The sequence below is a fragment of the Myotis nattereri genome (genome assembly GCF_964212035.1).
Source record: "Myotis nattereri genome assembly, chromosome: 3".
Classification (NCBI taxonomy): domain Eukaryota; kingdom Metazoa; phylum Chordata; class Mammalia; order Chiroptera; family Vespertilionidae; genus Myotis; species Myotis nattereri.
The window spans coordinates 101,848,975-101,858,296 of NC_138077.1; the positions used below are offsets into that span (position 1 = coordinate 101,848,975).

At 41.3% G+C, this 9,322-nt stretch overlaps 1 pseudogene across 1 annotated transcript; it reads left to right on the forward strand.

Annotated features, from left to right (window-relative positions):
- Nucleotides 1-652: 652 nt before the first annotated feature.
- LOC308517132 (glycolipid transfer protein-like) lies at nucleotides 653-1,290 on the forward strand (annotated as a pseudogene). Its single transcript has one exon. The product of its transcript is annotated as a glycolipid transfer protein-like (transcript).
- Nucleotides 1,291-9,322: the final 8,032 nt, after the last annotated feature.

The following is a 9,322-nucleotide window of genomic DNA, read 5'->3' on the forward strand; positions in this document are numbered from 1 at the left end:
CTCCCCTTCCTTCACACCCTTTCTTTTCTATACTCACTCCTCCCCCATCAAATCTTTTTAACCTATTAACACTAATACAAAGAATGTCCTTAGAGTCTTGAACTTTACCAATAAAACTTGTTAACACCATGGTATAAAAAAATGCTGATTTTTCTTGTTTAAAAGGCAAGCTTATGAACCCAAATTGTACTGCAGCTGGTACTAAAGTAGGTATGGTCACATGTGCATCTCCACACTTTGTCTAAGTCGTCACCATCAAACTCTTTTTCAGGTTCAGTAGATGTGAGGATAAATTCTGAAAAAGGAGAACCTCCAATAGTGTGTTTAGTTTCCTAGAAGAAGAGAGAAAAGAGAGCAGACATGCTTATCTATATATATAAAAAGCCAGCGACCATAACAGCATCACGACCATTAGGCCAGAACCACCACTCCCCTCTCTGGGCTGGCCCCGCCCCCCCAGGAAGTGATTAGGGACACCCCTAGGCAACATGATAGGGTGCAAGTTTGATGGGGGAAAGTCAAAGAAATAGGGGGGAAGGTCATAAGGGTCTGCGGGGTTGGAGTGGCCCATCTGGAGTAGGTTTGGAGTGTGCTGGGGAAGGAAGAGGAAGATCCCACTAGAAAACAGCATCACCGGGGCCTTGGCCCTGAAATGGCGCTGCTGGCTGAGCACCTACTGAAGCCGCTGCCCTTGGACAAGCAGATCGAGACTAGACCCTTCCTGAGGCAGTGTCCCACCTGCCGCCCTTCTTCTATTGCCTTTGTTACCCAGTGTTTATGCCCATCAAGGCAGACATAAGTGGTAACATCACGAAAATCAAAGCTGTGTACAACACCGACCCAGCCAAGTTCCAGACCCTACAGAACATCCTGGAGGTGGAGAACATCCTGGAGGCGGAGAAGGAAATGAATGGAGCAGAGTGGCCCAAAGTGGGCCCACGCTGGCACTTACGTGGCTGAAAAGGGGCCTCTGCTTCATCCAGGTCTTCCTGCAGAGCATCTGTGACCGGGAGCGGGACGAGAGCCACCCCAACTTCATCCGCATCAACGCCACCAAGGCCTATAGGATGGCACTCAAGAATTACTACGGCTGGATCGTGCAGAAGATCTTCCAGGCAGTGCTGTATGCCCTACAAGTCTGACTTCCTGAAAGCGCTCTCCAAGGGCCAAAAGGTGAGGGAGGAGTGCATGGAGAAGGTCCACCTGTTCCTGGTCAACTACATGGCCACCATTGACGTCATCTACGAGATGTACACCAAGGTGAACGCTGAGCTCAACTACAAGGTGTAGCGTGCCCAGCGGCTGGCACTCCCAGAAACAGACAAGCCAGAATCACTGTGAAGCAAGCTGGCAGACCGCCTTGGCCTGCATCCCCCAGAGCGGCCCAGAGTCTGGCTGGGATTTCAGGGGACAGCCCTGACTTCTGAAAAGTCATTTTTGGGGTCTATCCTAACAGCAATAAATAACCACCCTACTTCTGACTCACCTTTAATTTCACGGCAGCACACACCGACTGCCTTCATTTCAGTGTGATAAAAATCAGTTAATGTTGCTAATAAATCAAGTCCTTGGGTTTTCTGTCCCCGTCCTCCCACATGGTGCGTGACCTTGGGGAAGCCCTGTCATACGCCTCATTTTAAAAATGAGGATCTGGTGCAGTGATGTTTCAGGTCTTGTAAGGACCATGAGGAGTCTGATTTGAAATTATACGGGATTTGTTTTTTAAAGCAGACTGCTGTGTGCTCTCCTGTGGTTGCACAGCCCAGCGTCACAGCGCTGTCAGTATAGACCCTGCTCTTTCCTACTGTCTTTTTCCAGACAGTTTTTTATAGTTGAAAACAACCAGCAAGCCTTTGATGACCTTGACCAAGGGAACTTTATTTTAAAGTCATCAGGTATGAGTAACTGACCACAGATGACTGAATTTGCATTCTTCTGCATAAGTATTTTCTTCAGGGACAGCCTACCCCACCTAAGAAACTACCTATTATGTGTGTTCTCTCAGAGGGGAGACCACGAGCCCTCCTGATGCCAAGACCCAAGGAAACACATCACTGCCTTAACTGTCCCTCCTGGCACTAACAAGAGTTGTATTTTGAAAGTGTTGGGGTGAATAGAGGGACCCCCCAAAAATTCATGTGTGTTAAAAACCCAATGAGGAACAATTGGTGATTTTTATGCAAACACTAAATAATTCTTAATAAATAAATCTCTATTTTAGAATCACAAAAAAAAACAAACACACACCAAAAAACAAAACAAAAACCCAAAAAACAACAACAAAAAAAACCCCCAAAAAATCTTTGGAGATAGTGAAGGGCAGTTTGTCCAGACTGTTGAGAGCTCAGAATTAGAATTTAATTGGGATAGAAATCCTACTGATAGCACCGGATGCCTGAAATCTGAGCACTCTACTTTTAGGTTTTCCAGTTCAAGTTTTTGAAGGCTGCCTATTAAAATATTCCTGGTTAGAAAGCGTTTGTATAGAAGCCCATAAGTATTAAATATTTGCTGTGTTTACCATGCTTAGTTCTCTATAAGAAATATGGAATAATTTTAAATGCCTCATGTTCTCAAGAAGCTTGAATTTTAAAATAAAAAATAAAGAAGAAATATAAATATTAAAAATAAAAAAAGAAGAAGCTTGAGTTTTAGGGGCAAAATCAGGCAGGCAGGCGAGTGGTTAGGAGCCAGCAGTCCCAGATTGTATGAGGGATGTCCATTTGATTGGGCCTAAACTGGCAGTTGGACATCCCCTGAAAGGTCCCGGATTGCAAGAGGTTGCAGGCTGGACTGAGGGACCCACCCCTTCCCATGCACGAATTTTGTGCACAGGGACTCTAGTTATTTATAAAAGGTGCAGGCAGTTCAAAGGTGCTGTGCCAGCTTAAACAGGTGTATGTGACAGATTAATTTAGGCCAGGGCACTCCTTACGGGAAAGTATGTGTTAATACAGGAATGTAGGATTAAATATTTAAGTATACTCAAATAAAATTTTGAATTGTTTTGAATTTTCCAAGAATGGTTTTGTCTAGAGAGCTAGATAGTCAACTCTGATTCATTTGTAAAGTCGAATGCCTTTTGGACTATAGTCTAGGTTAGTGGTTGGCAAACTGCGACCCCTTGAGTGTGGCTCTTCCACAAAATACCACATGCAGGGGTGCACGTACAGTGTGATTGAAACTTCGTGGCCACACTCAAGGGGCCAAAGAGCCGCATATGGCTCGCGAGCTGCAGTTTGCCGACCACTGGTCTAGGTATTAGACAACTGTTGGCTGGGCTATTTTAGAAGAAAAATAAATGCCAGGACTGACCAGCAGACCCTGAGTGATGGATGAACAGATTACTCTGACACAGTTTCACAGTGAAAGAGAGGGCTAAGGGATGGCCTGGCTGAAGGAGTCAGGCAGCCTCCATTGCCTGCCTCGGTAGCCTTTTATTGTAACAGCAGTTTGAGATAAAGTTTATCTTCTAGATACAATCAATAGGCTGAGTAATCTTGGGAGGACACATGTGTTTACATTATTCTCTAGGCAAGGGCACCCAGAGATTAAGCATAGAGATTCCAGTAAACACCTGGGGGTCTGCATGTGCACAGACTTGTTTGGAAAAGTCAAGGACTAATTAGGGGCGCTGCCTTCAACACCCCCCTAAGTTGGAATTCCAATAAACAGAGCAGGCAGCCTTCCGCACACTTCCCTTTTCTCAGAATGTCCTCCTTACAAACTTTCCAACCAAGTCTCCTGTGCTCCCCAACAAATAAAAAAAATTAAGTGAGTATTTATGAGTGAATAGAAAAACATCACAAGCAATTTTTGTTCATGGAAAATGAAGTTGAGATTCTATACTTGTTGGAAAAGAAAAGTCAGTAGTTATGGTGTAAAAGGAGAGAGGATAATGATGTATATAAAACAAAGAAGAAAGTCTATAAAATTCAATCCACTTCTATAGGCTTATTTGGTACAAGTAAAACCAGGGAAACTTGGAGCAGCTCTGCATTTCAGCAAGCATAATGGATCTTGGCCTTCAGCCTACTCCAGTGCATTTATTTTCTCTAGGGAGTTGTTTTTATACCCTAAGGAACTAGTCTAAAAAGAGTTGGGATTACTTAAGAAGTGATGATTTACTATTTAGTCTTAGAAGGGATATAATGGCTTGGGAGTCTAATCTATGCCTGTCTTTATCTGAATGGATTCACCTCTCTTACTTGATAAACATGTTCATTGGTCAACAATGAACTAACTGGGCTTATTATGCTGTCAGCTGACAATGGTGGTATAAAGGTATCTTAAAGTTGGATTCAGCCTTGCTAAAGCAAAATGGGGACCATATTGAAAATGGAAAGTAGAAATTCATCAGGATCCTCTCTCCAGAGGTATAATGGATTTCATCTCTGCTTCTTGCTAACATCTACCTCATCTTTCCTCTCTTTGTGAAATAAGGGTTACCAGCATTTTTGTACTGTGGATACCCTTGGATCATTCAGGAAACCTAGGAAACCCTTCTCAGAAATGCTTTCAATCCATAAAGTACATAGTGTAGGATTAAAAAGGAAACCAAATGTTTCAAAACACAGTGATAAAATTCTAATTTTAAGTTTTATTTTTTAATTAAAAATTTGTAGCATATCAATATATGTGATTCTTTATAATATAGTCAATAAGATCTGGCAGTGTGTTAATGATTCCGAAATTCTAAAATAATGTATAAATTTTTTTTGGGGGGAGGTTGACATGAAAATATCTGTAATTTCTACTGCAAATGAAATCATAGGTATTACTAGTACTACTGTAGTTTTGCCTAAATTCATAATATAGTTAGGGGCTGGTAAAAATCTATGTAATTTGTTTTTCCTTTTCAATTCATGAGCTCCCTGAATTCTATCCCTGGATCAGGGATACCTGGGCTCAGATTAAGAAGTGCTACTATTTACTGTCTTTCTTTTTAATATCTGTACAAATAGAGAAAGGGTGGACTAGTTTAATAGTTTCCCTGCCCCAGACCTAGGGCCCACAACTGTCACATGTCTAATTGTCACAATGTCAAAGCCTTAGGACAGTTTATCTGATTAGCTAGGGGCCAGGTATCCATTTCTAGTCCCCTAAACAATAGAAGAATGGATTTAAATGATCCTGTAAGGCAAGCATATCTTTGAACAAGAAAAATGAGAATTTTCAAAGACAGGATATGAGTAAGGTAAATACTCTCAAAGGAGCCTTTACACTACAGATTTGGGACCTTTACAAGCAATTTGAAAATTATTTAGCCTAGCCTTACAGATACACGGGAAAGATGATCACTGTTCATTGGAAAGAAAAGTTGTTTGTGTCCAATAGAACTTTCTGTGGTAATGGAAATGTTCTCCATCTTCATTGTCCAATATGGTAGCCACTAGTCATATGTAGTTCTTGAGCAATTGAAATGTGGCTAAAATGACTGAGGGTGCAAATTTTACATTTTATTTAAGTTTAATTAATTAAAATTTAGTGCCGACTGTAGTAGACAGCTCAAGTCTAACCTATTATATAGTGCATCTGCATCACTTTCCTATACCCATGACACTCCAGCCAAACCAGCAAAGTACTCCTATCTTTCTGTTTCTGACCTTTGTTGTGACTATTTTCCCTTCAGGCACAAGCTCATAATTTCTGTTAATATTTTTAAGTCATTCCATACCTTGCATGTCTAACTCATAACCCACCACCTCAGTCTAGCCCTCTGAAGTCTAAAGGCATATGTTGCAATATCATTAATATCAAGTAGAGTGCAGGCTTCTCTGGGAGAAGAAACAATTTCTCACATCTGTATAAATACCTAATCTTTTTATATAGATGTTCAGGTCACTATTTATTTGGAAAAACAGATGATGCAAATCATAACAAAGGTCTAATCTTATTGAATAATTTACCCAAAATCACATACCAATAAAAAATGGGAGAGGAGAGGAGAACCAAGATGGCAGTGTAGGTAAACACCTGTACTCACCACTTCCCACAACCACATCAAAATTACAACTAAAATACAGAACAACCATCATTCAGAAACACCTGAAAGCTGGCTGAATGGAAGTGCTACAACTAGAAAAGTAAAGAAGAAAGCACATTGAGACTGCTAGGAAGGATGGAGGTGCATAACTGGCTGGTCTAAAACCCACATGTGGTGTTTTTTTTTCCATCAGGAGGGAGATAAACTGTGTAGAGTCTGCCCATGAGGAGCAAGAGGTCCTAGCCCCACACCAGACCCACAGCCCAGGGTTCCAGAGATGGTAAGAGAAGTCCCCACAACTATAGCCTATAAAAACCAGCAGGGGTTGTGGCTGAGGAACATGGAGACTGCTGAAGATCCACGTGTTTCTTTTAAAAGGCTGGTACATGATCTTACTCCAATTCCCAGAACCAGGTGGCTTTTGGGGACCCAGATACATATGGGGAGGAACTGGATTGTCTGGCATCCATGCAGAAACTTGGGGGTGGCTTTCTTCCAGACTAGGGTGCTCACAGGGGTCATTGTTCCCATGCTGGGACCTCCCCTGTTGCAGGGCTGACTGGCAGTCTCCATCATCCTGGGGCAAACTGTTTGCTCCACTCTGGTGATTCCCTGAAACCCTGGCCCATCCAATTTGCAGCCCCACCCATGTTGTTTGCAGCAACTTTTCCATATGAATGGCCTGTCCTGGCTCAGGCTTCAGACTTTCCTAAAATCTCTCAAACAAGCTTCAGCTGGTTATAGGGTGCCCTAAACCTATCAATAAAGGCTCAGGACTTGGCACTAGCAACAGTCTGCCTTTCTTCACAGCGGGGCCTCACCCAGGTATCTCTAAGACCAAAACAAATAGAAAATAGCATCTGTCTGAAGATCTCTCTATAGCTCCTGCTGTGGCCCCAGGCAATGGCTGACTTTGCTCCTCTCTGGAGGCCCCAGAGCCAGTGAATCCAGTGGAAAATTTCTTTCAGATCATGCCAAATTACAACTCTACACATTCATAAGCAACATACTCAAGAGGCAGACTCAGTGAGCAACAAAGCCCCCTGAAGTGAGTCCTGCTCCATAGGGATGTTTCCTGCACAGCAGCTCCCCCACTGTAGTCACAGCTAATCCTCACAGTCAATTGGCCTAGAGGTCAACTCTTCCAGGTGATACCAACATCAGTCAAGGCTCAACTACAAGACTGTGCACACAGCCCACACTGGGGTACACCTACAGTGTACAGCTCAGGTGACTGGGAAGGCTGAGCCACTGGGCCCTATAGGACACCTACTACACAAGGCCACTCTAACAATTCCAGAAGACATAGCAGCTCTACCTAATACATAGAAACAAACACAGGGAAGCAGTCAAAATGCAAAGGCATAGAAATGTCACAAGTGAACAAAATGGAAGCAAGAAAACTACTGGACACAGGTTCAAAACCATGGTTATAAGGTTACTCAAGGATCTTCATGAGACCTTTAAGGATCTTAGTGAGAATGTCAAAGATATGACAAAGGACTAATCAGAAATTAAGCATACACTAACTGAAATAGAGAATAATTAACAGGAATTCATCAGTAGAGTAAAGAATTCAGGGAATCAAATCAACAATTTGGAATATGAGGAAGCAGCAAACAATCAGAAAAGAAAAAAAGAATCCAAAAAAAAGAAGATCATGTAAGAAGCCTCTGGGACAATTTCAAGGGTACTAACATTCACATTAAGGGGGTGCTAGAAGGAGAAGAGAGAGAGAAAGATGTTGAAAACCTATTTGAAGAAATAATGACAGAAAACTTCCCCTTCCTGGATAAAAACATAGAAATAGAATTAGAATTACAAGTTCAGGAAGCACAGAGAAACCCAAACAAGGGGAACACAAAAAGGCCCACACCAAGACACATCATAATTAAAATGCCAAGGGTTTAAGACAAAGTGAGAATCTTAAAAGCCGTAAGATTACCTGTGAAGGAGCGCTCATATGACTGTCAGTTGATTTCTTAACAGAAACTTTGCAGGCCAGAAGGGAGTGGCAAGAAATATTCAAAGTGATGAATAGTAAGGACCTAAAACCAACATCACTCTTCCCAGCAAAGCTCTCATTTAGAATTGAGGATCAGATAAAGAGATTCACAAATAAGAAAAAGCTAAAGAAGTTCATCACCACCAAAGCAGTATTACATGAAATGTTGAAGGGTATTCTTTAAGAGGAAGAAGTAGAAGAAAAAGAAGAATTAGAAGAATTGAAGAAGATGAAGAAGGAGAAGGAGAGGAAGAAGAAGAAGAAGAAGAAGAAGAAGAAGAAGAAGAAGAAGAAGAAGAAGAAGAAGGGATAAAGTTATGAAAAATAAAATGGCAACAAATACATATCTATCAACAATTGAACCTAAAAATCAAAATAAATCAATAAGAAATGTAATGAACAAAATAAACGGTGAATAAAATAGAATCAGACCTATGGAAGCATGGACCAGACTGATGAATTTCAGAGGGAAGGGGGAGGGAGGAGTGGAAAGAGATTAACCAAAGATCTTACCTATGGAGACAGACAGTAGGGTGGTAAAGGCCTGGGGAGGGGCAGGAACTGGGAAGAGATGGATAAAGGGTAGAAAAGGGGGATATCTGTAAGATTTTTAACAATAAAGATTTTTTTTAAAATGGGAGAGGAAAATGGAACCCAGGTCTTTGGCATACAGAAATATCTAAAGAGAAGTATGCTAGAAAGACTAGGTAAGACTTAAGCAATAGAGGGGCCAAGAAGGGGAAGAAGATAGCAGATGAGAAATTCACACACACCAAACAAAAACAAACAACAAAACAATAACAATAACAACAATAACAAAATAACCAATAGAATGTTTATGATAGTTTGTTCAGGTCGCAGAAAATCTAAAAGCTAATTTTCACAACATTAAAGGAAATTTAAATATTAGATAGATGAGGAAGTCCTTCTAATTTTAAATACTAGTAAATCCTGTGTTATCTGACTAGATTAAATACAGAGATACAGATTCTATGGTCTCTTGTTCACATTCTTTTACCTGATCAAGTTTGGGTGCATCCTGTACTGCATATTTACATGCTGGACTGTAGTGAAACAAGCATACATGGGAAGCCTGATCAGAGAACAAGTTATTGACAGCATTTCCTCTAAGATTTTCACATGGAAGTTGGAGAAAGTGTTAGGAAAAAAAAAAAGATGATTTTGAACATTAAATATATAGTACATAAGGAGAAATCACCCATCATTCTATCTCCTAGGCCCTTTGTTGGCAAACTGCGGCTCACGAGCCACATGTGGCTCTTTGGCCCCTTGAGTGTGGCTCCTCCTAAGCCTTAGGAGTACCCTAATTA